The following is a 26,888-nucleotide window of genomic DNA, read 5'->3' as shown; positions in this document are numbered from 1 at the left end:
CTCCCTGCCAGGGAACACCTGTGACACCAGGCAGCTGCGTGGAGGGCGGCCCCGAACCTCCCCCACACAGTCAGCCGTGTTCCGGAATTCTGAGTGTGGGGAGGTTCCGTCTTCTGTCTGCAGCACCCGGGATCTCCTAGGAGCCCTTCGAGTGTCTTCCCCGAGTCCCTCCCATTGCGGGCTGCCGGGGAAAGGCGGGGGTTGGGCTGGAAACGCAGGTAGCATCTAGTGCCTCCCCATGGACAGGGGAGGTAATTAGCGGACTTCTCCCTGCCAGGGAACACCTGTGACACCAGGCAGCTGCGTGGAGGGCGGCCCTAAACCTCCCCCACACAGTCAGCCGTGTTCCGGAATTCTGAGTGTGGGGAGGTTCCGTCTTCTGTCTGCAGCACCCGGGATCTCCTAGGAGCCCTTCGAGTGTCTTCCCCCAGTCCCTCCCATTGCGGGCTGCCGAGGAAAGGAGGGGGTTGGGCTGGAAACGCAGGTAGCATCTAGTGCCTCCCCATGGACAGGGGAGGTAATTAGCGGACTTCTCCCTGCCAGGGAACACCTGTGACACCAGGCAGCTGCGTGGAGGGCGGCCCCGAACCTCCCCCACACAGTCAGCCGTGTTCCGGAATTCTGAGTGTGGGGAGGTTCCGTCTTCTGTCTGCAGCACCCGGGATCTCCTAGGAGCCCTTCGAGTGTCTTCCCCGAGTCCCTCCCTGTGCGGGCTGCCGGGGAAAGGCGGGGGTTGGGCTGGAAACGCAGGTAGCATCTAGTGCCTCCCCATGGACAGGGGAGGTAATTAGCGGACTTCTCCCTGCCAGGGAACACCTGTGACACCAGGCAGCTGCGTGGAGGGCGGCCCTAACCTCCCCCACACAGTCAGCCGTGTTCCGGAATTCTGAGTGTGGGGAGGTTCCGTCTTCTGTCTGCAGCACCCGGGATCTCCTAGGAGCCCTTCGAGTGTCTTCCCAGAGTCCCTCCCATTGCGGGCTGCCGGGGAAAGGAGGGGGTTGGGCTGGAAACGCAGGTAGCATCTAGTGCCTCCCCATGGACAGGGGAGGTAATTAGCGGACTTCTCCCTGCCAGGGAACACCTGTGACACCAGGCAGCTGCGTGGAGGGCGGCCCCGAACCTCCCCCACACAGTCAGCCGTGTTCCGGAATTCTGAGTGTGGGGAGGTTCCGTCTTCTGTCTGCAGCACCCGGGATCTCCTAGGAGCCCTTCGAGTGTCTTCCCAGAGTCCCTCCCTGTGCGGGCTGCCGGGGAAAGGAGGGGGTTGTGCTGGAAACGCAGGTAGCATCTAGTGCCTCCCCATGGACAGGGGAGGTAATTAGCGGACTTCTCCCTGCCAGGGAACACCTGTGACACCAGGCAGCTGCGTGGAGGGCGGCCCCGAACCTCCCCCACACAGTCAGCCGTGTTCCGGAATTCTGAGTGTGGGGAGGTTCCGTCTTCTGTCTGCAGCACCCGGGATCTCCTAGGAGCCCTTCGAGTGTCTTCCCCGAGTCCCTCCCTGTGCGGGCTGCCGGGGAAAGGAGGGGGTTGGGCTGGAAACGCAGGTAGCATCTAGTGCCTCCCCATGGACAGGGGAGGTAATTAGCGGACTTCTCCCTGCCAGGGAACACCTGTGACACCAGGCAGCTGCGTGGAGGGCGGCCCCGAACCTCCCCCACACAGTCAGCCGTGTTCCGGAATTCTGAGTGTGGGGAGGTTCCGTCTTTTGTCTGCAGCACCCGGGATCTCCTAGGAGCCCTTCGAGTGTCTTCCCCGAGTCCCTCCCAGTGCGGGCTGCCGAGGAAAGGAGGGGGTTGGGCTGGAAACGCAGGTAGCATCTAGTGCCTCCCCATGGACAGGGGAGGTAATTAGCGGACTTCCCCCTGCCAGGGAACACCTGTGACACCAGGCAGCTGCGTGGAGGGCGGCCCCTAAACCTCCCCCACACAGTCAGCCGTGTTCCGGAATTCTGAGTGTGGGGAGGTTCCGTCTTCTGTCTGCAGCACCCGGGATCTCCTAGGAGCCCTTCGAGTGTCTTCCCCAGAGTCCCTCCCTGTGCGGGCTGCCGGGGAAAGGAGGGGGTTGTGCTGGAAACGCAGGTAGCATCTAGTGCCTCCCCATGGACAGGGGAGGTAATTAGCGGACTTCTCCCTGCCAGGGAACACCTGTGACACCAGGCAGCTGCGTGGAGGGCGGCCCCGAACCTCCCCCACACAGTCAGCCGTGTTCCGGAATTCTGAGTGTGGGGAGGTTCCGTCTTCTGTCTGCAGCACCCGGGATCTCCTAGGAGCCCTTCGAGTGTCTTCCCAGAGTCCCTCCCTTGCGGGCTGCCGGGGAAAGGAGGGGGTTGGGCTGGAAACGCAGGTAGCATCTAGTGCCTCCCCATGGACAGGGGAGGTAATTAGCGGACTTCTCCCTGCCAGGGAACACCTGTGACACCAGGCAGCTGCGTGGAGGGCGGCCCCGAACCTCCCCCACACAGTCAGCCGTGTTCCGGAATTCTGAGTGTGGGGAGGTTCCGTCTTCTGTCTGCAGCACCCGGGATCTCCTAGGAGCCCTTCGAGTGTCTTCCCCGAGTCCGTCCCTTGCGGGCTGCCGGGGAAAGGAGGGGGTTGTGCTGGAAACGCAGGTAGCATCTAGTGCCTCCCCATGGACAGGGGAGGTAATTAGCGGACTTCTCCCTGCCAGGGAACACCTGTGACACCAGGCAGCTGCGTGGAGGGCGGCCCCGAACCTCCCCCACACAGTCAGCCGTGTTCCGGAATTCTGAGTGTGGGGAGGTTCCGTCTTCTGTCTGCAGCACCCGGGATCTCCTAGGAGCCCTTCGAGTGTCTTCCCAGAGTCCCTCCCTTTGCGGGCTGCCGGGGAAAGGAGGGGGTTGTGCTGGAAACGCAGGTAGCATCTAGTGCCTCCCCATGGACAGGGGAGGTATTTAGCGGACTTCTCCCTGCCAGGGAACACCTGTGACACCAGGCAGCTGCGTGGAGGGCGGCCCCGAACCTCCCCCACACAGTCAGCCGTGTTCCGGAATTCTGAGTGTGGGGAGGTTCCGTCTTCTGTCTGCAGCACCCGGGATCTCCTAGGAGCCCTTCGAGTGTCTTCCCAGAGTCCCTCCCTTTGCGGGCTGCCGGGGAAAGGAGGGGGTTGGGCTGGAAAAGCAGGTAGCATCTAGTGCCTCCCCATGGACAGGGGAGGTAATTAGCGGACTTCTCCCTGCCAGGGAACACCTGTGACACCAGGCAGCTGCGTGGAGGGCGGCCCCTAACCTCCCCCACACAGTCAGCCGTGTTCCGGAATTCTGAGTGTGGGGAGGTTCCGTCTTCTGTCTGCAGCACCCGGGATCTCCTAGGAGCCCTTCGAGTGTCTTCCCCGAGTCCCTCCCAGTGCGGGCTGCCGAGGAAAGGAGGGGGTTGGGCTGGAAACGCAGGTAGCATCTAGTGCCTCCCCATGGACAGGGGAGGTAATTAGCGGACTTCTCCCCTGCCAGGGAACACCTGTGACACCAGGCAGCTGCGTGGAGGGCGGCCCCGAACCTCCCCCACACAGTCAGCCGTGTTCCGGAATTCTGAGTGTGGGGAGGTTCCGTCTTCTGTCTGCAGCACCCGGGATCTCCTAGGAGCCCTTCGAGTGTCTTCCCCGAGTCCCTCCCTGTGCGGGCTGCCGGGGAAAGGCGGGGGTTGGGCTGGAAACGCAGGTAGCATCTAGTGCCTCCCCATGGACAGGGGAGGTAATTAGCGGACTTCCCCCTGCCAGGGAACACCTGTGACACCAGGCAGCTGCGTGGAGGGCGGCCCCGAACCTCCCCCACACAGTCACCCGTGTTCCGGAATTCTGAGTGTGGGGAGGTTCCGTCTTCTGTCTGCAGCACCCGGGATCTCCTAGGAGCCCTTCGAGTGTCTTCCCCGAGTCCCTCCCTGTGCGGGCTGCCGGGGAAAGGAGGGGGTTGGGCTGGAAAAGCAGGTAGCATCTAGTGCCTCCCCATGGACAGGGGAGGTAATTAGCGGACTTCTCCCCTGCCAGGGAACACCTGTGACACCAGGCAGCTGCGTGGAGGGCGGCCCCGAACCTCACCCACACAGTCAGCCGTGTTCCGGAATTCTGAGTGTGGGGAGGTTCCGTCTTCTGTCTGCAGCACCCGGGATCTCCTAGGAGCCCTTCGAGTGTCTTCCCCGAGTCCCTCCCAGTGCGGGCTGCCGGGGAAAGGAGGGGGTTGGGCTGGAAACGCAGGTAGCATCTAGTGCCTCCCCATGGACAGGGGAGGTAATTAGCGGACTTCTCCCTGCCAGGGAACACCTGTGACACCAGGCAGCTGCGTGGAGGGCGGCCCCGAACCTCCCCCACACAGTCAGCCGTGTTCCGGAATTCTGAGTGTGGGGAGGTTCCGTCTTCTGTCTGCAGCACCCGGGATCTCCTAGGAGCCCTTCGAGTGTCTTCCCAGAGTCCCTCCCTGTGCGGGCTGCCGGGGAAAGGCGGGGGTTGGGCTGGAAACGCAGGTAGCATCTAGTGCCTCCCCATGGACAAGGGAGGTAATTAGCGGACTTCCCCTGCCAGGGAACACCTGTGACACCAGGCAGCTGCGTGGAGGGCGGCCCCTAACCTCACCCACACAGTCAGCCGTGTTCCGGAATTCTGAGTGTGGGGAGGTTCCGTCTTCTGTCTGCAGCACCCGGGATCTCCTAGGAGCCCTTCGAGTGTCTTCCCCGAGTCCCTCCCATGTGCGGGCTGCCGGGGAAAGGCGGGGGTTGGGCTGGAAACGCAGGTAGCATCTAGTGCCTCCCCATGGACAGGGGAGGTAATTAGCGGACTTCCCCCTGCCAGGGAACACCTGTGACACCAGGCAGCTGCGTGGAGGGCGGCCCCGAACCTCCCCCACACAGTCAGCCGTGTTCCGGAATTCTGAGTGTGGGGAGGTTCCGTCTTCTGTCTGCAGCACCCGGGATCTCCTAGGAGCCCTTCGAGTGTCTTCCCCGAGTCCCTCCCAGTGCGGGCTGCCGGGGAAAGGAGGGGGTTGGGCTGGAAACGCAGGTAGCATCTAGTGCCTCCCCATGGACAGGGGAGGTAATTAGCGGACTTCTCCCTGCCAGGGAACACCTGTGACACCAGGCAGCTGCGTGGAGGGCGGCCCCGAACCTCCCCCACACAGTCAGCCGTGTTCCGGAATTCTGAGTGTGGGGAGGTTCCGTCTTCTGTCTGCAGCACCCGGGATCTCCTAGGAGCCCTTCGAGTGTCTTCCCCAGAGTCCCTCCCTTTGCGGGCTGCCGGGGAAAGGCGGGGGTTGTGCTGGAAACGCAGGTAGCATCTAGTGCCTCCCCATGGACAGGGGAGGTAATTAGCGGACTTCCCCCTGCCAGGGAACACCTGTGACACCAGGCAGCTGCGTGGAGGGCGGCCCCGAACCTCCCCCACACAGTCAGCCGTGTTCCGGAATTCTGAGTGTGGGGAGGTTCCGTCTTCTGTCTGCAGCACCCGGGATCTCCTAGGAGCCCTTCGAGTGTCTTCCCCGAGTCCCTCCCAGTGCGGGCTGCCGGGGAAAGGAGGGGGTTGGGCTGGAAACGCAGGTAGCATCTAGTGCCTCCCCATGGACAGGGGAGGTAATTAGCGGACTTCTCCCTGCCAGGGAACACCTGTGACACCAGGCAGCTGCGTGGAGGGCGGCCCCGAACCTCCCCCACACAGTCAGCCGTGTTCCGGAATTCTGAGTGTGGGGAGGTTCCGTCTTCTGTCTGCAGCACCCGGGATCTCCTAGGAGCCCTTCGAGTGTCTTCCCCGAGTCCCTCCCTGTGCGGGCTGCCGGGGAAAGGCGGGGGTTGGGCTGGAAACGCAGGTAGCATCTAGTGCCTCCCCATGGACAGGGGAGGTAATTAGCGGACTTCCCCCTGCCAGGGAACACCTGTGACACCAGGCAGCTGCGTGGAGGGCGGCCCGAACCTCCCCCACACAGTCAGCCGTGTTCCGGAATTCTGAGTGTGGGGAGGTTCCGTCTTCTGTCTGCAGCACCCGGGATCTCCTAGGAGCCCTTCGAGTGTCTTCCCCGAGTCCCTCCCTGTGCGGGCTGCCGGGGAAAGGCGGGGGTTGGGCTGGAAACGCAGGTAGCATCTAGTGCCTCCCCATGGACAGGGGAGGTAATTAGCGGACTTCTCCCTGCCAGGGAACACCTGTGACACCAGGCAGCTGCGTGGAGGGCGGCCCCGAACCTCCCCCACACAGTCAGCCGTGTTCCGGAATTCTGAGTGTGGGGAGGTTCCGTCTTCTGTCTGCAGCACCCGGGATCTCCTAGGAGCCCTTCGAGTGTCTTCCCCGAGTCCCTCCCAGTGCGGGCTGCCGGGGAAAGGCGGGGGTTGGGCTGGAAACGCAGGTAGCATCTAGTGCCTCCCCATGGACAGGGGAGGTAATTAGCGGACTTCTCCCTGCCAGGGAACACCTGTGACACCAGGCAGCTGCGTGGAGGGCGGCCCTAAACCTCCCCCACACAGTCAGCCGTGTTCCGGAATTCTGAGTGTGGGGAGGTTCCGTCTTCTGTCTGCAGCACCCGGGATCTCCTAGGAGCCCTTCGAGTGTCTTCCCAGAGTCCCTCCCTCTGCGGGCTGCCGGGGAAAGGAGGGGGTTGTGCTGGAAAAGCAGGTAGCATCTAGTGCCTCCCCATGGACAGGGGAGGTATTTAGCGGACTTCTCCCTGCCAGGGAACACCTGTGACACCAGGCAGCTGCGTGGAGGGCGGCCCCGAACCTCCCCCACACAGTCAGCCGTGTTCCGGAATTCTGAGTGTGGGGAGGTTCCGTCTTCTGTCTGCAGCACCCGGGATCTCCTAGGAGCCCTTCGAGCGTCTTCCCCAGAGTCCCTCCCAGTGCGGGCTGCCGGGGAAAGGAGGGGGTTGGGCTGGAAACGCAGGTAGCATCTAGTGCCTCCCCATGGACAGGGGAGGTATTTAGTGGACTTCTCCCTGCCAGGGAACACCTGTGACACCAGGCAGCTGCGTGGAGGGCGGCCCTAAACCTCACCCACACAGTCAGCCGTGTTCCGGAATTCTGAGTGTGGGGAGGTTCCGTCTTCTGTCTGCAGCACCCGGGATCTCCTAGGAGCCCTTCGAGTGTCTTCCCCGAGTCCCTCCCATGTGCGGGCTGCCGGGGAAAGGCGGGGGTTGGGCTGGAAACGCAGGTAGCATCTAGTGCCTCCCCATGGACAGGGGAGGTAATTAGCGGACTTCCCCCTGCCAGGGAACACCTGTGACACCAGGCAGCTGCGTGGAGGGCGGCCCTAAACCTCCCCCACACAGTCAGCCGTGTTCCGGAATTCTGAGTGTGGGGAGGTTCCGTCTTCTGTCTGCAGCACCCGGGATCTCCTAGGAGCCCTTCGAGTGTCTTCCCAGAGTCCCTCCCTGTGCGGGCTGCCGGGGAAAGGCGGGGGTTGGGCTGGAAACGCAGGTAGCATCTAGTGCCTCCCCATGGACAGGGGAGGTAATTAGCGGACTTCCCCCTGCCAGGGAACACCTGTGACACCAGGCAGCTGCGTGGAGGGCGGCCCCGAACCTCCCCCACACAGTCAGCCGTGTTCCGGAATTCTGAGTGTGGGGAGGTTCCGTCTTCTGTCTGCAGCACCCGGGATCTCCTAGGAGCCCTTCGAGTGTCTTCCCCGAGTCCCTCCCAGTGCGGGCTGCCGGGGAAAGGAGGGGGTTGGGCTGGAAACGCAGGTAGCATCTAGTGCCTCCCCATGGACAGGGGAGGTAATTAGCGGACTTCTCCCTGCCAGGGAACACCTGTGACACCAGGCAGCTGCGTGGAGGGCGGCCCCGAACCTCCCCCACACAGTCAGCCGTGTTCCGGAATTCTGAGTGTGGGGAGGTTCCGTCTTCTGTCTGCAGCACCCGGGATCTCCTAGGAGCCCTTCGAGTGTCTTCCCCGAGTCCCTCCCTGTGCGGGCTGCCGGGGAAAGGAGGGGGTTGGGCTGGAAACGCAGGTAGCATCTAGTGCCTCCCCATGGACAGGGGAGGTAATTAGCGGACTTCTCCCTGCCAGGGAACACCTGTGACACCAGGCAGCTGCGTGGAGGGCGGCCCCGAACCTCCCCCACACAGTCAGCCGTGTTCCGGAATTCTGAGTGTGGGGAGGTTCCGTCTTCTGTCTGCAGCACCCGGGATCTCCTAGGAGCCCTTCGAGTGTCTTCCCAGAGTCCCTCCCATTGCGGGCTGCCGGGGAAAGGAGGGGGTTGGGCTGGAAAAGCAGGTAGCATCTAGTGCCTCCCCATGGACAGGGGAGGTATTTAGTGGACTTCTCCCTGCCAGGGAACACCTGTGACACCAGGCAGCTGCGTGGAGGGCGGCCCTAAACCTCACCCACACAGTCAGACGTGTTCCGGGATTCTGAGTGTGGGGAGGTTCCGTCTTTTGTCTGCAGCACCCGGGATCTCCTAGGAGCCCTTCGAGTGTCTTCCCCGAGTCCCTCCCAGTGCGGGCTGCCGGGGAAAGGAGGGGGTTGGGCTGGAAACGCAGGTAGCATCTAGTGCCTCCCCATGGACAGGGGAGGTAATTAGCGGACTTCCCCCTGCCAGGGAACACCTGTGACACCAGGCAGCTGCGTGGAGGGCGGCCCCGAACCTCCCCCACACAGTCAGCCGTGTTCCGGAATTCTGAGTGTGGGGAGGTTCCGTCTTCTGTCTGCAGCACCCGGGATCTCCTAGGAGCCCTTCGAGTGTCTTCCCCGAGTCCCTCCCAGTGCGGGCTGCCGGGGAAAGGCGGGGGTTGGGCTGGAAACGCAGGTAGCATCTAGTGCCTCCCCATGGACAGGGGAGGTAATTAGCGGACTTCCCCCTGCCAGGGAACACCTGTGACACCAGGCAGCTGCGTGGAGGGCGGCCCGAACCTCCCCCACACAGTCAGCCGTGTTCCGGAATTCTGAGTGTGGGGAGGTTCCGTCTTCTGTCTGCAGCACCCGGGATCTCCTAGGAGCCCTTCGAGTGTCTTCCCCAGAGTCCCTCCCTGTGCGGGCTGCCGGGGAAAGGAGGGGGTTGGGCTGGAAACGCAGGTAGCATCTAGTGCCTCCCCATGGACAGGGGAGGTAATTAGCGGACTTCTCCCTGCCAGGGAACACCTGTGACACCAGGCAGCTGCGTGGAGGGCGGCCCCGAACCTCCCCCACACAGTCAGCCGTGTTCCGGAATTCTGAGTGTGGGGAGGTTCCGTCTTCTGTCTGCAGCACCCGGGATCTCCTAGGAGCCCTTCGAGTGTCTTCCCCAGAGTCCCTCCCAGTGCGGGCTGCCGGGGAAAGGAGGGGGTTGGGCTGGAAACGCAGGTAGCATCTAGTGCCTCCCCATGGACAGGGGAGGTAATTAGCGGACTTCTCCCTGCCAGGGAACACCTGTGACACCAGGCAGCTGCGTGGAGGGCGGCCCCGAACCTCCCCCACACAGTCAGCCGTGTTCCGGAATTCTGAGTGTGGGGAGGTTCCGTCTTCTGTCTGCAGCACCCGGGATCTCCTAGGAGCCCTTCGAGTGTCTTCCCAGAGTCCCTCCCTTGCGGGCTGCCGGGGAAAGGAGGGGGTTGGGCTGGAAACGCAGGTAGCATCTAGTGCCTCCCCATGGACAGGGGAGGTAATTAGCGGACTTCTCCCTGCCAGGGAACACCTGTGACACCAGGCAGCTGCGTGGAGGGCGGCCCCGAACCTCCCCCACACAGTCAGCCGTGTTCCGGAATTCTGAGTGTGGGGAGGTTCCGTCTTCTGTCTGCAGCACCCGGGATCTCCTAGGAGCCCTTCGAGTGTCTTCCCAGAGTCCCTCCCTGTGCGGGCTGCCGGGGAAAGGAGGGGGTTGGGCTGGAAACGCAGGTAGCATCTAGTGCCTCCCCATGGACAGGGGAGGTATTTAGCGGACTTCTCCCTGCCAGGGAACACCTGTGACACCAGGAAGCTGCGTGGAGGGCGGCCCTAACCTCCCCCACACAGTCAGCCGTGTTCCGGAATTCTGAGTGTGGGGAGGTTCCGTCTTCTGTCTGCAGCACCCGGGATCTCCTAGGAGCCCTTCGAGTGTCTTCCCCGAGTCCCTCCCAGTGCGGGCTGCCGCGGAAAGGAGGGGGTTGGGCTGGAAACGCAGGTAGCATCTAGTGCCTCCCCATGGACAGGGGAGGTAATTAGCGGACTTCTCCCTGCCAGGGAACACCTGTGACACCAGGCAGCTGCGTGGAGGGCGGCCCCGAACCTCCCCCACACAGTCAGCCGTGTTCCGGAATTCTGAGTGTGGGGAGGTTCCGTCTTCTGTCTGCAGCACCCGGGATCTCCTAGGAGCCCTTCGAGTGTCTTCCCCGAGTCCCTCCCAGTGCGGGCTGCCGGGGAAAGGCGGGGGTTGGGCTGGAAACGCAGGTAGCATCTAGTGCCTCCCCATGGACAGGGGAGGTAATTAGCGGACTTCCCCCTGCCAGGGAACACCTGTGACACCAGGCAGCTGCGTGGAGGGCGGCCCGAACCTCCCCCACACAGTCAGCCGTGTTCCGGAATTCTGAGTGTGGGGAGGTTCCGTCTTCTGTCTGCAGCACCCGGGATCTCCTAGGAGCCCTTCGAGTGTCTTCCCCGAGTCCCTCCCAGTGCGGGCTGCCGGGGAAAGGCGGGGGTTGGGCTGGAAACGCAGGTAGCATCTAGTGCCTCCCCATGGACAGGGGAGGTAATTAGCGGACTTCCCCCTGCCAGGGAACACCTGTGACACCAGGCAGCTGCGTGGAGGGCGGCCCCGAACCTCCCCCACACAGTCAGCCGTGTTCCGGAATTCTGAGTGTGGGGAGGTTCCGTCTTCTGTCTGCAGCACCCGGGATCTCCTAGGAGCCCTTCGAGTGTCTTCCCAGAGTCCCTCCCATTGCGGGCTGCCGGGGAAAGGAGGGGGTTGGGCTGGAAACGCAGGTAGCATCTAGTGCCTCCCCATGGACAGGGGAGGTAATTAGCGGACTTCTCCCTGCCAGGGAACACCTGTGACACCAGGCAGCTGCGTGGAGGGCGGCCCCGAACCTCCCCCACACAGTCAGCCGTGTTCCGGAATTCTGAGTGTGGGGAGGTTCCGTCTTCTGTCTGCAGCACCCGGGATCTCCTAGGAGCCCTTCGAGTGTCTTCCCAGAGTCCCTCCCAGTGCGGGCTGCCGGGGAAAGGAGGGGGTTGGGCTGGAAACGCAGGTAGCATCTAGTGCCTCCCCATGGACAGGGGAGGTAATTAGCGGACTTCTCCCTGCCAGGGAACACCTGTGACACCAGGCAGCTGCGTGGAGGGCGGCCCCGAACCTCCCCCACACAGTCAGCCGTGTTCCGGAATTCTGAGTGTGGGGAGGTTCCGTCTTCTGTCTGCAGCACCCGGGATCTCCTAGGAGCCCTTCGAGTGTCTTCCCAGAGTCCCTCCCAGTGCGGGCTGCCGGGGAAAGGAGGGGGTTGGGCTGGAAACGCAGGTAGCATCTAGTGCCTCCCCATGGACAGGGGAGGTAATTAGCGGACTTCTCCCTGCCAGGGAACACCTGTGACACCAGGCAGCTGCGTGGAGGGCGGCCCCGAACCTCCCCCACACAGTCAGCCGTGTTCCGGAATTCTGAGTGTGGGGAGGTTCCGTCTTCTGTCTGCAGCACCCGGGATCTCCTAGGAGCCCTTCGAGTGTCTTCCCCGAGTCCCTCCCAGTGCGGGCTGCCGGGGAAAGGCGGGGGTTGGGCTGGAAACGCAGGTAGCATCTAGTGCCTCCCCATGGACAGGGGAGGTAATTAGCGGACTTCTCCCTGCCAGGGAACACCTGTGACACCAGGCAGCTGCGTGGAGGGCGGCCCCGAACCTCCCCCACACAGTCAGCCGTGTTCCGGAATTCTGAGTGTGGGGAGGTTCCGTCTTCTGTCTGCAGCACCCGGGATCTCCTAGGAGCCCTTCGAGTGTCTTCCCCGAGTCCCTCCCAGTGCGGGCTGCCGGGGAAAGGCGGGGGTTGGGCTGGAAACGCAGGTAGCATCTAGTGCCTCCCCATGGACAGGGGAGGTAATTAGCGGACTTCTCCCTGCCAGGGAACACCTGTGACACCAGGCAGCTGCGTGGAGGGCGGCCCCGAACCTCCCCCACACAGTCAGCCGTGTTCCGGAATTCTGAGTGTGGGGAGGTTCCGTCTTCTGTCTGCAGCACCCGGGATCTCCTAGGAGCCCTTCGAGTGTCTTCCCCGAGTCCCTCCCAGTGCGGGCTGCCGGGGAAAGGAGGGGGTTGGGCTGGAAACGCAGGTAGCATCTAGTGCCTCCCCATGGACAGGGGAGGTAATTAGCGGACTTCTCCCTGCCAGGGAACACCTGTGACACCAGGCAGCTGCGTGGAGGGCGGCCCCGAACCTCCCCCACACAGTCAGCCGTGTTCCGGAATTCTGAGTGTGGGGAGGTTCCGTCTTCTGTCTGCAGCACCCGGGATCTCCTAGGAGCCCTTCGAGTGTCTTCCCAGAGTCCCTCCCTTTGCGGGCTGCCGGGGAAAGGAGGGGGTTGTGCTGGAAACGCAGGTAGCATCTAGTGCCTCCCCATGGACAGGGGAGGTAATTAGCGGACTTCTCCCTGCCAGGGAACACCTGTGACACCAGGCAGCTGCGTGGAGGGCGGCCCCGAACCTCCCCCACACAGTCAGCCGTGTTCCGGAATTCTGAGTGTGGGGAGGTTCCGTCTTCTGTCTGCAGCACCCGGGATCTCCTAGGAGCCCTTCGAGTGTCTTCCCAGAGTCCCTCCCTTTGCGGGCTGCCGGGGAAAGGCGGGGGTTGGGCTGGAAACGCAGGTAGCATCTAGTGCCTCCCCATGGACAGGGGAGGTAATTAGCGGACTTCCCCCTGCCAGGGAACACCTGTGACACCAGGCAGCTGCGTGGAGGGCGGCCCCGAACCTCCCCCACACAGTCAGCCGTGTTCCGGAATTCTGAGTGTGGGGAGGTTCCGTCTTCTGTCTGCAGCACCCGGGATCTCCTAGGAGCCCTTCGAGTGTCTTCCCCGAGTCCCTCCCAGTGCGGGCTGCCGGGGAAAGGCGGGGGTTGGGCTGGAAACGCAGGTAGCATCTAGTGCCTCCCCATGGACAGGGGAGGTAATTAGCGGACTTCTCCCTGCCAGGGAACACCTGTGACACCAGGCAGCTGCGTGGAGGGCGGCCCTAACCTCCCCCACACAGTCAGACGTGTTCCGGAATTCTGAGTGTGGGGAGGTTCCGTCTTCTGTCTGCAGCACCCGGGATCTCCTAGGAGCCCTTCGAGTGTCTTCCCCGAGTCCCTCCCAGTGCGGGCTGCCGGGGAAAGGCGGGGGTTGGGCTGGAAACGCAGGTAGCATCTAGTGCCTCCCCATGGACAGGGGAGGTAATTAGCGGACTTCCCCCTGCCAGGGAACACCTGTGACACCAGGCAGCTGCGTGGAGGGCGGCCCCGAACCTCCCCCACACAGTCAGCCGTGTTCCGGAATTCTGAGTGTGGGGAGGTTCCGTCTTCTGTCTGCAGCACCCGGGATCTCCTAGGAGCCCTTCGAGTGTCTTCCCCGAGTCCCTCCCTGTGCGGGCTGCCGGGGAAAGGCGGGGGTTGGGCTGGAAACGCAGGTAGCATCTAGTGCCTCCCCATGGACAGGGGAGGTAATTAGCGGACTTCCCCCTGCCAGGGAACACCTGTGACACCAGGCAGCTGCGTGGAGGGCGGCCCCGAACCTCCCCCACACAGTCAGCCGTGTTCCGGAATTCTGAGTGTGGGGAGGTTCCGTCTTCTGTCTGCAGCACCCGGGATCTCCTAGGAGCCCTTCGAGTGTCTTCCCCGAGTCCCTCCCATTGCGGGCTGCCGGGGAAAGGAGGGGGTTGGGCTGGAAACGCAGGTAGCATCTAGTGCCTCCCCATGGACAGGGGAGGTAATTAGCGGACTTCCCCTGCCAGGGAACACCTGTGACACCAGGCAGCTGCGTGGAGGGCGGCCCCGAACCTCCCCCACACAGTCAGCCGTGTTCCGGAATTCTGAGTGTGGGGAGGTTCCGTCTTCTGTCTGCAGCACCCGGGATCTCCTAGGAGCCCTTCGAGTGTCTTCCCAGAGTCCCTCCCAGTGCGGGCTGCCGGGGAAAGGAGGGGGTTGGGCTGGAAAAGCAGGTAGCATCTAGTGCCTCCCCATGGACAGGGGAGGTAATTAGCGGACTTCTCCCTGCCAGGGAACACCTGTGACACCAGGCAGCTGCGTGGAGGGCGGCCCCGAACCTCCCCCACACAGTCAGCCGTGTTCCGGAATTCTGAGTGTGGGGAGGTTCCGTCTTCTGTCTGCAGCACCCGGGATCTCCTAGGAGCCCTTCGAGTGTCTTCCCCAGAGTCCCTCCCTTGCGGGCTGCCGGGGAAAGGCGGGGGTTGGGCTGGAAACGCAGGTAGCATCTAGTGCCTCCCCATGGACAGGGGAGGTAATTAGCGGACTTCTCCCTGCCAGGGAACACCTGTGACACCAGGCAGCTGCGTGGAGGGCGGCCCCGAACCTCCCCCACACAGTCAGCCGTGTTCCGGAATTCTGAGTGTGGGGAGGTTCCGTCTTCTGTCTGCAGCACCCGGGATCTCCTAGGAGCCCTTCGAGTGTCTTCCCCGAGTCCCTCCCATTGCGGGCTGCCGGGGAAAGGCGGGGGTTGGGCTGGAAACGCAGGTAGCATCTAGTGCCTCCCCATGGACAGGGGAGGTAATTAGCGGACTTCTCCCCTGCCAGGGAACACCTGTGACACCAGGCAGCTGCGTGGAGGGCGGCCCCGAACCTCCCCCACACAGTCAGCCGTGTTCCGGAATTCTGAGTGTGGGGAGGTTCCGTCTTCTGTCTGCAGCACCCGGGATCTCCTAGGAGCCCTTCGAGTGTCTTCCCAGAGTCCCTCCCTGTGCGGGCTGCCGGGGAAAGGAGGGGGTTGTGCTGGAAACGCAGGTAGCATCTAGTGCCTCCCCATGGACAGGGGAGGTAATTAGCGGACTTCTCCCTGCCAGGGAACACCTGTGACACCAGGCAGCTGCGTGGAGGGCGGCCCCGAACCTCCCCCACACAGTCAGCCGTGTTCCGGAATTCTGAGTGTGGGGAGGTTCCGTCTTCTGTCTGCAGCACCCGGGATCTCCTAGGAGCCCTTCGAGTGTCTTCCCCGAGTCCCTCCCAGTGCGGGCTGCCGGGGAAAGGCGGGGGTTGGGCTGGAAACGCAGGTAGCATCTAGTGCCTCCCCATGGACAGGGGAGGTAATTAGCGGACTTCTCCCTGCCAGGGAACACCTGTGACACCAGGCAGCTGCGTGGAGGGCGGCCCCGAACCTCCCCCACACAGTCAGCCGTGTTCCGGAATTCTGAGTGTGGGGAGGTTCCGTCTTCTGTCTGCAGCACCCGGGATCTCCTAGGAGCCCTTCGAGTGTCTTCCCCGAGTCCCTCCCAGTGCGGGCTGCCGGGGAAAGGAGGGGGTTGGGCTGGAAACGCAGGTAGCATCTAGTGCCTCCCCATGGACAGGGGAGGTAATTAGCGGACTTCTCCCTGCCAGGGAACACCTGTGACACCAGGCAGCTGCGTGGAGGGCGGCCCCGAACCTCCCCCACACAGTCAGCCGTGTTCCGGAATTCTGAGTGTGGGGAGGTTCCGTCTTCTGTCTGCAGCACCCGGGATCTCCTAGGAGCCCTTCGAGTGTCTTCCCAGAGTCCCTCCCTTTGCGGGCTGCCGGGGAAAGGAGGGGGTTGTGCTGGAAACGCAGGTAGCATCTAGTGCCTCCCCATGGACAGGGGAGGTAATTAGCGGACTTCTCCCTGCCAGGGAACACCTGTGACACCAGGCAGCTGCGTGGAGGGCGGCCCCGAACCTCCCCCACACAGTCAGCCGTGTTCCGGAATTCTGAGTGTGGGGAGGTTCCGTCTTCTGTCTGCAGCACCCGGGATCTCCTAGGAGCCCTTCGAGTGTCTTCCCAGAGTCCCTCCCTGTGCGGGCTGCCGGGGAAAGGAGGGGGTTGGGCTGGAAAAGCAGGTAGCATCTAGTGCCTCCCCATGGACAGGGGAGGTAATTAGCGGACTTCCCCCTGCCAGGGAACACCTGTGACACCAGGCAGCTGCGTGGAGGGCGGCCCCGAACCTCCCCCACACAGTCAGCCGTGTTCCGGAATTCTGAGTGTGGGGAGGTTCCGTCTTCTGTCTGCAGCACCCGGGATCTCCTAGGAGCCCTTCGAGTGTCTTCCCCGAGTCCCTCCCATTGCGGGCTGCCGGGGAAAGGAGGGGGTTGGGCTGGAAACGCAGGTAGCATCTAGTGCCTCCCCATGGACAGGGGAGGTAATTAGCGGACTTCTCCCTGCCAGGGAACACCTGTGACACCAGGCAGCTGCGTGGAGGGCGGCCCCGAACCTCCCCCACACAGTCAGCCGTGTTCCGGAATTCTGAGTGTGGGGAGGTTCCGTCTTCTGTCTGCAGCACCCGGGATCTCCTAGGAGCCCTTCGAGTGTCTTCCCAGAGTCCCTCCCTTGCGGGCTGCCGGGGAAAGGAGGGGGTTGTGCTGGAAACGCAGGTAGCATCTAGTGCCTCCCCATGGACAGGGGAGGTAATTAGCGGACTTCTCCCTGCCAGGGAACACCTGTGACACCAGGCAGCTGCGTGGAGGGCGGCCCCGAACCTCCCCCACACAGTCAGCCGTGTTCCGGAATTCTGAGTGTGGGGAGGTTCCGTCTTCTGTCTGCAGCACCCGGGATCTCCTAGGAGCCCTTCGAGTGTCTTCCCAGAGTCCCTCCCATTGCGGGCTGCCGGGGAAAGGAGGGGGTTGGGCTGGAAACGCAGGTAGCATCTAGTGCCTCCCCATGGACAGGGGAGGTAATTAGCGGACTTCTCCCTGCCAGGGAACACCTGTGACACCAGGCAGCTGCGTGGAGGGCGGCCCCGAACCTCCCCCACACAGTCAGCCGTGTTCCGGAATTCTGAGTGTGGGGAGGTTCCGTCTTCTGTCTGCAGCACCCGGGATCTCCTAGGAGCCCTTCGAGTGTCTTCCCCGAGTCCCTCCCAGTGCGGGCTGCCGGGGAAAGGAGGGGGTTGGGCTGGAAACGCAGGTAGCATCTAGTGCCTCCCCATGGACAGGGGAGGTAATTAGCGGACTTCTCCCTGCCAGGGAACACCTGTGACACCAGGCAGCTGCGTGGAGGGCGGCCCCGAACCTCCCCCACACAGTCAGCCGTGTTCCGGAATTCTGAGTGTGGGGAGGTTCCGTCTTCTGTCTGCAGCACCCGGGATCTCCTAGGAGCCCTTCGAGTGTCTTCCCCGAGTCCCTCCCTGTGCGGGCTGCCGGGGAAAGGAGGGGGTTGGGCTGGAAACGCAGGTAGCATCTAGTGCCTCCCCATGGACAGGGGAGGTAATTAGCGGACTTCCCCTGCCAGGGAACACCTGTGACACCAGGCAGCTGCGTGGAGGGCGGCCCCGAACCTCCCCCACACAGTCAGCCGTGTTCCGGAATTCTGAGTGTGGGGAGGTTCCGTCTTCTGTCTGCAGCACCCGGGATCTCCTAGGAGCCCTTCGAGTGTCTTCCCCGAGTCCCTCCCTGTGCGGGCTGCCGGGGAAAGGCGGGGGTTGGGCTGGAAACGCAGGTAGCATCTAGTGCCTCCCCATGGACAGGGGAGGTAATTAGCGGACTTCCCCCTGCCAGGGAACACCTGTGACACCAGGCAGCTGCGTGGAGGGCGGCCCCGAACCTCCCCCACACAGTCAGCCGTGTTCCGGAATTCTGAGTGTGGGGAGGTTCCGTCTTCTGTCTGCAGCACCCGGGATCTCCTAGGAGCCCTTCGAGTGTCTTCCCCGAGTCCCTCCCAGTGCGGGCTGCCGGGGAAAGGAGGGGGTTGGGCTGGAAACGCAGGTAGCATCTAGTGCCTCCCCATGGACAGGGGAGGTAATTAGCGGACTTCTCCCTGCCAGGGAACACCTGTGACACCAGGCAGCTGCGTGGAGGGCGGCCCGAACCTCCCCCACACAGTCAGCCGTGTTCCGGAATTCTGAGTGTGGGGAGGTTCCGTCTTCTGTCTGCAGCACCCGGGATCTCCTAGGAGCCCTTCGAGTGTCTTCCCCGAGTCCCTCCCTTGCGGGCTGCCGGGGAAAGGAGGGGGTTGGGCTGGAAACGCAGGTAGCATCTAGTGCCTCCCCATGGACAGGGGAGGTAATTAGCGGACTTCTCCCTGCCAGGGAACACCTGTGACACCAGGCAGCTGCGTGGAGGGCGGCCCCGAACCTCCCCCACACAGTCAGCCGTGTTCCGGAATTCTGAGTGTGGGGAGGTTCCGTCTTCTGTCTGCAGCACCCGGGATCTCCTAGGAGCCCTTCGAGTGTCTTCCCAGAGTCCCTCCCTGTGCGGGCTGCCGGGGAAAGGAGGGGGTTGGGCTGGAAACGCAGGTAGCATCTAGTGCCTCCCCATGGACAGGGGAGGTAATTAGCGGACTTCCCCCTGCCAGGGAACACCTGTGACACCAGGCAGCTGCGTGGAGGGCGGCCCCGAACCTCCCCCACACAGTCAGCCGTGTTCCGGAATTCTGAGTGTGGGGAGGTTCCGTCTTCTGTCTGCAGCACCCGGGATCTCCTAGGAGCCCTTCGAGTGTCTTCCCAGAGTCCCTCCCTGTGCGGGCTGCCGGGGAAAGGAGGGGGTTGGGCTGGAAACGCAGGTAGCATCTAGTGCCTCCCCATGGACAGGGGAGGTAATTAGCGGACTTCTCCCTGCCAGGGAACACCTGTGACACCAGGCAGCTGCGTGGAGGGCGGCCCCGAACCTCCCCCACACAGTCAGCCGTGTTCCGGAATTCTGAGTGTGGGGAGGTTCCGTCTTCTGTCTGCAGCACCCGGGATCTCCTAGGAGCCCTTCGAGTGTCTTCCCCGAGTCCCTCCCTGTGCGGGCTGCCGGGGAAAGGAGGGGGTTGGGCTGGAAACGCAGGTAGCATCTAGTGCCTCCCCATGGACAGGGGAGGTAATTAGCGGACTTCTCCCCTGCCAGGGAACACCTGTGACACCAGGCAGCTGCGTGGAGGGCGGCCCCGAACCTCCCCCACACAGTCAGCCGTGTTCCGGAATTCTGAGTGTGGGGAGGTTCCGTCTTCTGTCTGCAGCACCCGGGATCTCCTAGGAGCCCTTCGAGTGTCTTCCCAGAGTCCCTCCCTTGCGGGCTGCCGGGGAAAGGAGGGGGTTGGGCTGGAAACGCAGGTAGCATCTAGTGCCTCCCCATGGACAGGGGAGGTAATTAGCGGACTTCTCCCTGCCAGGGAACACCTGTGACACCAGGCAGCTGCGTGGAGGGCGGCCCCGAACCTCCCCCACACAGTCAGCCGTGTTCCGGAATTCTGAGTGTGGGGAGGTTCCGTCTTCTGTCTGCAGCACCCGGGATCTCCTAGGAGCCCTTCGAGTGTCTTCCCAGAGTCCCTCCCAGTGCGGGCTGCCGGGGAAAGGAGGGGGTTGGGCTGGAAACGCAGGTAGCATCTAGTGCCTCCCCATGGACAGGGGAGGTAATTAGCGGACTTCTCCCTGCCAGGGAACACCTGTGACACCAGGCAGCTGCGTGGAGGGCGGCCCCGAACCTCCCCCACACAGTCAGCCGTGTTCCGGAATTCTGAGTGTGGGGAGGTTCCGTCTTCTGTCTGCAGCACCCGGGATCTCCTAGGAGCCCTTCGAGTGTCTTCCCCGAGTCCCTCCCAGTGCGGGCTGCCGGGGAAAGGCGGGGGTTGGGCTGGAAACGCAGGTAGCATCTAGTGCCTCCCCATGGACAGGGGAGGTAATTAGCGGACTTCCCCCTGCCAGGGAACACCTGTGACACCAGGCAGCTGCGTGGAGGGCGGCCCCGAACCTCCCCCACACAGTCAGCCGTGTTCCGGAATTCTGAGTGTGGGGAGGTTCCGTCTTCTGTCTGCAGCACCCGGGATCTCCTAGGAGCCCTTCGAGTGTCTTCCCCGAGTCCCTCCCAGTGCGGGCTGCCGGGAAAGGAGGGGGTTGGGCTGGAAACGCAGGTAGCATCTAGTGCCTCCCCATGGACAGGGGAGGTAATTAGCGGACTTCTCCCTGCCAGGGAACACCTGTGACACCAGGCAGCTGCGTGGAGGGCGGCCCCGAACCTCCCCCACACAGTCAGCCGTGTTCCGGAATTCTGAGTGTGGGGAGGTTCCGTCTTCTGTCTGCAGCACCCGGGATCTCCTAGGAGCCCTTCGAGTGTCTTCCCAGAGTCCCTCCCTTGCGGGCTGCCGGGGAAAGGAGGGGGTTGTGCTGGAAACGCAGGTAGCATCTAGTGCCTCCCCATGGACAGGGGAGGTAATTAGCGGACTTCTCCCTGCCAGGGAACACCTGTGACACCAGGCAGCTGCGTGGAGGGCGGCCCCGAACCTCCCCCACACAGTCAGCCGTGTTCCGGAATTCTGAGTGTGGGGAGGTTCCGTCTTCTGTCTGCAGCACCCGGGATCTCCTAGGAGCCCTTCGAGTGTCTTCCCAGAGTCCCTCCCTTGCGGGCTGCCGGGGAAAGGCGGGGGTTGGGCTGGAAACGCAGGTAGCATCTAGTGCCTCCCCATGGACAGGGGAGGTAATTAGCGGACTTCCCCCTGCCAGGGAACACCTGTGACACCAGGCAGCTGCGTGGAGGGCGGCCCCGAACCTCCCCCACACAGTCAGCCGTGTTCCGGAATTCTGAGTGTGGGGAGGTTCCGTCTTCTGTCTGCAGCACCCGGGATCTCCTAGGAGCCCTTCGAGTGTCTTCCCCGAGTCCCTCCCAGTGCGGGCTGCCGGGGAAAGGCGGGGGTTGGGCTGGAAACGCAGGTAGCATCTAGTGCCTCCCCATGGACAGGGGAGGTAATTAGCGGACTTCTCCCTGCCAGGGAACACCTGTGACACCAGGCAGCTGCGTGGAGGGCGGCCCCGAACCTCCCCCACACAGTCAGCCGTGTTCCGGAATTCTGAGTGTGGGGAGGTTCCGTCTTCTGTCTGCAGCACCCGGGATCTCCTAGGAGCCCTTCGAGTGTCTTCCCAGAGTCCCTCCCTGTGCGGGCTGCCGGGGAAAGGAGGGGGTTGGGCTGGAAACGCAGGTAGCATCTAGTGCCTCCCCATGGACAGGGGAGGTAATTAGCGGACTTCTCCCTGCCAGGGAACACCTGTGACACCAGGCAGCTGCGTGGAGGGCGGCCCCGAACCTCCCCCACACAGTCAGCCGTGTTCCGGAATTCTGAGTGTGGGGAGGTTCCGTCTTCTGTCTGCAGCACCCGGGATCTCCTAGGAGCCCTTCGAGTGTCTTCCCAGAGTCCCTCCCTTTGCGGGCTGCCGGGGAAAGGAGGGGGTTGTGCTGGAAACGCAGGTAGCATCTAGTGCCTCCCCATGGACAGGGGAGGTAATTAGCGGACTTCTCCCTGCCAGGGAACACCTGTGACACCAGGCAGCTGCGTGGAGGGCGGCCCCGAACCTCCCCCACACAGTCAGCCGTGTTCCGGAATTCTGAGTGTGGGGAGGTTCCGTCTTCTGTCTGCAGCACCCGGGATCTCCTAGGAGCCCTTCGAGTGTCTTCCCAGAGTCCCTCCCTTGCGGGCTGCCGGGGAAAGGAGGGGGTTGGGCTGGAAACGCAGGTAGCATCTAGTGCCTCCCCATGGACAGGGGAGGTAATTAGCGGACTTCTCCCTGCCAGGGAACACCTGTGACACCAGGCAGCTGCGTGGAGGGCGGCCCGAACCTCCCCCACACAGTCAGCCGTGTTCCGGAATTCTGAGTGTGGGGAGGTTCCGTCTTCTGTCTGCAGCACCCGGGATCTCCTAGGAGCCCTTCGAGTGTCTTCCCCGAGTCCCTCCCAGTGCGGGCTGCCGGGGAAAGGCGGGGGTTGGGCTGGAAACGCAGGTAGCATCTAGTGCCTCCCCATGGACAGGGGAGGTAATTAGCGGACTTCCCCCTGCCAGGGAACACCTGTGACACCAGGCAGCTGCGTGGAGGGCGGCCCCTAAACCTCACCCACACAGTCAGCCGTGTTCCGGAATTCTGAGTGTGGGGAGGTTCCGTCTTCTGTCTGCAGCACCCGGGATCTCCTAGGAGCCCTTCGAGTGTCTTCCCCGAGTCCCTCCCAGTGCGGGCTGCCGGGGAAAGGCGGGGGTTGGGCTGGAAACGCAGGTAGCATCTAGTGCCTCCCCATGGACAGGGGAGGTAATTAGCGGACTTCTCCCTGCCAGGGAACACCTGTGACACCAGGCAGCTGCGTGGAGGGCGGCCCCGAACCTCCCCCACACAGTCAGCCGTGTTCCGGAATTCTGAGTGTGGGGAGGTTCCGTCTTCTGTCTGCAGCACCCGGGATCTCCTAGGAGCCCTTCGAGTGTCTTCCCAGAGTCCCTCCCTGTGCGGGCTGCCGGGGAAAGGAGGGGGTTGGGCTGGAAACGCAGGTAGCATCTAGTGCCTCCCCATGGACAGGGGAGGTATTTAGCGGACTTCTCCCTGCCAGGGAACACCTGTGACACCAGGCAGCTGCGTGGAGGGCGGCCCCGAACCTCCCCCACACAGTCATCCGTGTTCCGGAATTCTGAGTGTGGGGAGGTTCCGTCTTCTGTCTGCAGCACCCGGGATCTCCTAGGAGCCCTTCGAGTGTCTTCCCAGAGTCCCTCCCTTTGCGGGCTGCCGGGGAAAGGAGGGGGTTGGGCTGGAAACGCAGGTAGCATCTAGTGCCTCCCCATGGACAGGGGAGGTATTTAGCGGACTTCTCCCTGCCAGGGAACACCTGTGACACCAGGCAGCTGCGTGGAGGGCGGCCCCGAACCTCCCCCACACAGTCAGCCGTGTTCCGGAATTCTGAGTGTGGGGAGGTTCCGTCTTCTGTCTGCAGCACCCGGGATCTCCTAGGAGCCCTTCGAGTGTCTTCCCCGAGTCCCTCCCTTGCGGGCTGCCGGGGAAAGGAGGGGGTTGGGCTGGAAACGCAGGTAGCATCTAGTGCCTCCCCATGGACAGGGGAGGTAATTAGCGGACTTCTCCCTGCCAGGGAACACCTGTGACACCAGGCAGCTGCGTGGAGGGCGGCCCCGAACCTCCCCCACACAGTCAGCCGTGTTCCGGAATTCTGAGTGTGGGGAGGTTCCGTCTTCTGTCTGCAGCACCCGGGATCTCCTAGGAGCCCTTCGAGTGTCTTCCCCGAGTCCCTCCCTGTGCGGGCTGCCGGGGAAAGGAGGGGGTTGGGCTGGAAACGCAGGTAGCATCTAGTGCCTCCCCATGGACAGGGGAGGTAATTAGCGGACTTCTCCCTGCCAGGGAACACCTGTGACACCAGGCAGCTGCGTGGAGGGCGGCCCCGAACCTCCCCCACACAGTCAGCCGTGTTCCGGAATTCTGAGTGTGGGGAGGTTCCGTCTTCTGTCTGCAGCACCCGGGATCTCCTAGGAGCCCTTCGAGTGTCTTCCCCAGAGTCCCTCCCATTGCGGGCTGCCGGGGAAAGGAGGGGGTTGGGCTGGAAACGCAGGTAGCATCTAGTGCCTCCCCATGGACAGGGGAGGTAATTAGCGGACTTCTCCCTGCCAGGGAACACCTGTGACACCAGGCAGCTGCGTGGAGGGCGGCCCCGAACCTCCCCCACACAGTCAGCCGTGTTCCGGAATTCTGAGTGTGGGGAGGTTCCGTCTTCTGTCTGCAGCACCCGGGATCTCCTAGGAGCCCTTCGAGTGTCTTCCCCGAGTCCCTCCCAGTGCGGGCTGCCGGGGAAAGGCGGGGGTTGGGCTGGAAACGCAGGTAGCATCTAGTGCCTCCCCATGGACAGGGGAGGTAATTAGCGGACTTCCCCCTGCCAGGGAACACCTGTGACACCAGGCAGCTGCGTGGAGGGCGGCCCCGAACCTCCCCCACACAGTCAGCCGTGTTCCGGAATTCTGAGTGTGGGGAGGTTCCGTCTTCTGTCTGCAGCACCCGGGATCTCCTAGGAGCCCTTCGAGTGTCTTCCCCGAGTCCCTCCCAGTGCGGGCTGCCGGGGAAAGGCGGGGGTTGGGCTGGAAACGCAGGTAGCATCTAGTGCCTCCCCATGGACAGGGGAGGTAATTAGCGGACTTCCCCCTGCCAGGGAACACCTGTGACACCAGGCAGCTGCGTGGAGGGCGGCCCCGAACCTCCCCCACACAGTCAGCCGTGTTCCGGAATTCTGAGTGTGGGGAGGTTCCGTCTTCTGTCTGCAGCACCCGGGATCTCCTAGGAGCCCTTCGAGTGTCTTCCCCGAGTCCCTCCCTGTGCGGGCTGCCGGGGAAAGGAGGGGGTTGGGCTGGAAACGCAGGTAGCATCTAGTGCCTCCCCATGGACAGGGGAGGTAATTAGCGGACTTCCCCCTGCCAGGGAACACCTGTGACACCAGGCAGCTGCGTGGAGGGCGGCCCCGAACCTCCCCCACACAGTCAGCCGTGTTCCGGAATTCTGAGTGTGGGGAGGTTCCGTCTTCTGTCTGCAGCACCCGGGATCTCCTAGGAGCCCTTCGAGTGTCTTCCCCGAGTCCCTCCCTTGCGGGCTGCCGGGGAAAGGAGGGGGTTGGGCTGGAAACGCAGGTAGCATCTAGTGCCTCCCCATGGACAGGGGAGGTAATTAGCGGACTTCCCCCTGCCAGGGAACACCTGTGACACCAGGCAGCTGCGTGGAGGGCGGCCCCGAACCTCCCCCACACAGTCAGCCGTGTTCCGGAATTCTGAGTGTGGGGAGGTTCCGTCTTCTGTCTGCAGCACCCGGGATCTCCTAGGAGCCCTTCGAGTGTCTTCCCCGAGTCCCTCCCAGTGCGGGCTGCCGGGGAAAGGAGGGGGTTGGGCTGGAAACGCAGGTAGCATCTAGTGCCTCCCCATGGACAGGGGAGGTAATTAGCGGACTTCCCCTGCCAGGGAACACCTGTGACACCAGGCAGCTGCGTGGAGGGCGGCCCCGAACCTCCCCCACACAGTCAGCCGTGTTCCGGAATTCTGAGTGTGGGGAGGTTCCGTCTTCTGTCTGCAGCACCCGGGATCTCCTAGGAGCCCTTCGAGTGTCTTCCCCGAGTCCCTCCCATGTGCGGGCTGCCGGGGAAAGGAGGGGGTTGGGCTGGAAACGCAGGTAGCATCTAGTGCCTCCCCATGGACAGGGGAGGTAATTAGCGGACTTCCCCTGCCAGGGAACACCTGTGACACCAGGCAGCTGCGTGGAGGGCGGCCCCGAACCTCCCCCACACAGTCAGCCGTGTTCCGGAATTCTGAGTGTGGGGAGGTTCCGTCTTCTGTCTGCAGCACCCGGGATCTCCTAGGAGCCCTTCGAGTGTCTTCCCCGAGTCCCTCCCAGTGCGGGCTGCCGGGGAAAGGCGGGGGTTGGGCTGGAAACGCAGGTAGCATCTAGTGCCTCCCCATGGACAGGGGAGGTAATTAGCGGACTTCCCCCTGCCAGGGAACACCTGTGACACCAGGCAGCTGCGTGGAGGGCGGCCCCGAACCTCCCCCACACAGTCAGCCGTGTTCCGGAATTCTGAGTGTGGGGAGGTTCCGTCTTCTGTCTGCAGCACCCGGGATCTCCTAGGAGCCCTTCGAGTGTCTTCCCCGAGTCCCTCCCAGTGCGGGCTGCCGGGGAAAGGCGGGGGTTGGGCTGGAAACGCAGGTAGCATCTAGTGCCTCCCCATGGACAGGGGAGGTAATTAGCGGACTTCCCCCTGCCAGGGAACACCTGTGACACCAGGCAGCTGCGTGGAGGGCGGCCCCGAACCTCCCCCACACAGTCAGCCGTGTTCCGGAATTCTGAGTGTGGGGAGGTTCCGTCTTCTGTCTGCAGCACCCGGGATCTCCTAGGAGCCCTTCGAGTGTCTTCCCCGAGCCCCTCCCAGTGCTGGGTGCCGGGGAAAGTAGGGGGTTTGGCTGGAAACGCAGGTAGCATCTAGTGCCTCCCCATGGAGAGGGGAGGTAATTAGCGGACTTCCCCCTGCCAGGGAACACCTGTGACACCAGGCAGCTGCGTGGAGGGCGGCCCCGAACCTCCCCCACACAGTCAGCCGTGTTCCGGAATTCTGAGTGTGGGGAGGTTCCGTCTTCTGTCTGCAGCACCCGGGATCTCCTAGGAGCCCTTCGAGTGTCTTCCCCAGAGTCCCTCCCTGTGCGGGCTGCCGGGGAAAGGAGGGGGTTGGGCTGGAAACGCAGGTAGCATCTAGTGCCTCCCCATGGACAGGGGAGGTAATTAGCGGACTTCCCCCTGCCAGGGAACACCTGTGACACCAGGCAGCTGCGTGGAGGGCGGCCCCGAACCTCCCCCACACAGTCAGCCGTGTTCCGGAATTCTGAGTGTGGGGAGGTTCCGTCTTCTGTCTGCAGCACCCGGGATCTCCTAGGAGCCCTTCGAGTGTCTTCCCCGAGTCCCTCCCTGTGCGGGCTGCCGGGGAAAGGCGGGGGTTGGGCTGGAAACGCAGGTAGCATCTAGTGCCTCCCCATGGACAGGGGAGGTAATTAGCGGACTTCTCCCCTGCCAGGGAACACCTGTGACACCAGGCAGCTGCGTGGAGGGCGGCCCCGAACCTCCCCCACACAGTCAGCCGTGTTCCGGAATTCTGAGTGTGGGGAGGTTCCGTCTTCTGTCTGCAGCACCCGGGATCTCCTAGGAGCCCTTCGAGTGTCTTCCCCGAGTCCCTCCCTGTGCGGGCTGCCGGGGAAAGGAGGGGGTTGGGCTGGAAACGCAGGTAGCATCTAGTGCCTCCCCATGGACAGGGGAGGTAATTAGCGGACTTCCCCTGCCAGGGAACACCTGTGACACCAGGCAGCTGCGTGGAGGGCGGCCCCGAACCTCCCCCACACAGTCAGCCGTGTTCCGGAATTCTGAGTGTGGGGAGGTTCCGTCTTCTGTCTGCAGCACCCGGGATCTCCTAGGAGCCCTTCGAGTGTCTTCCCCGAGTCCCTCCCAGTGCGGGCTGCCGGGGAAAGGCGGGGGTTGGGCTGGAAACGCAGGTAGCATCTAGTGCCTCCCCATGGACAGGGGAGGTAATTAGCGGACTTCTCCCTGCCAGGGAACACCTGTGACACCAGG

The sequence above is a fragment of the Camelus ferus genome, chromosome 32 (genome assembly GCF_009834535.1).
Source record: "Camelus ferus isolate YT-003-E chromosome 32, BCGSAC_Cfer_1.0, whole genome shotgun sequence".
NCBI classification, from domain to species: domain Eukaryota; kingdom Metazoa; phylum Chordata; class Mammalia; order Artiodactyla; family Camelidae; genus Camelus; species Camelus ferus.
This window is presented reverse-complemented; position numbering follows the sequence as displayed.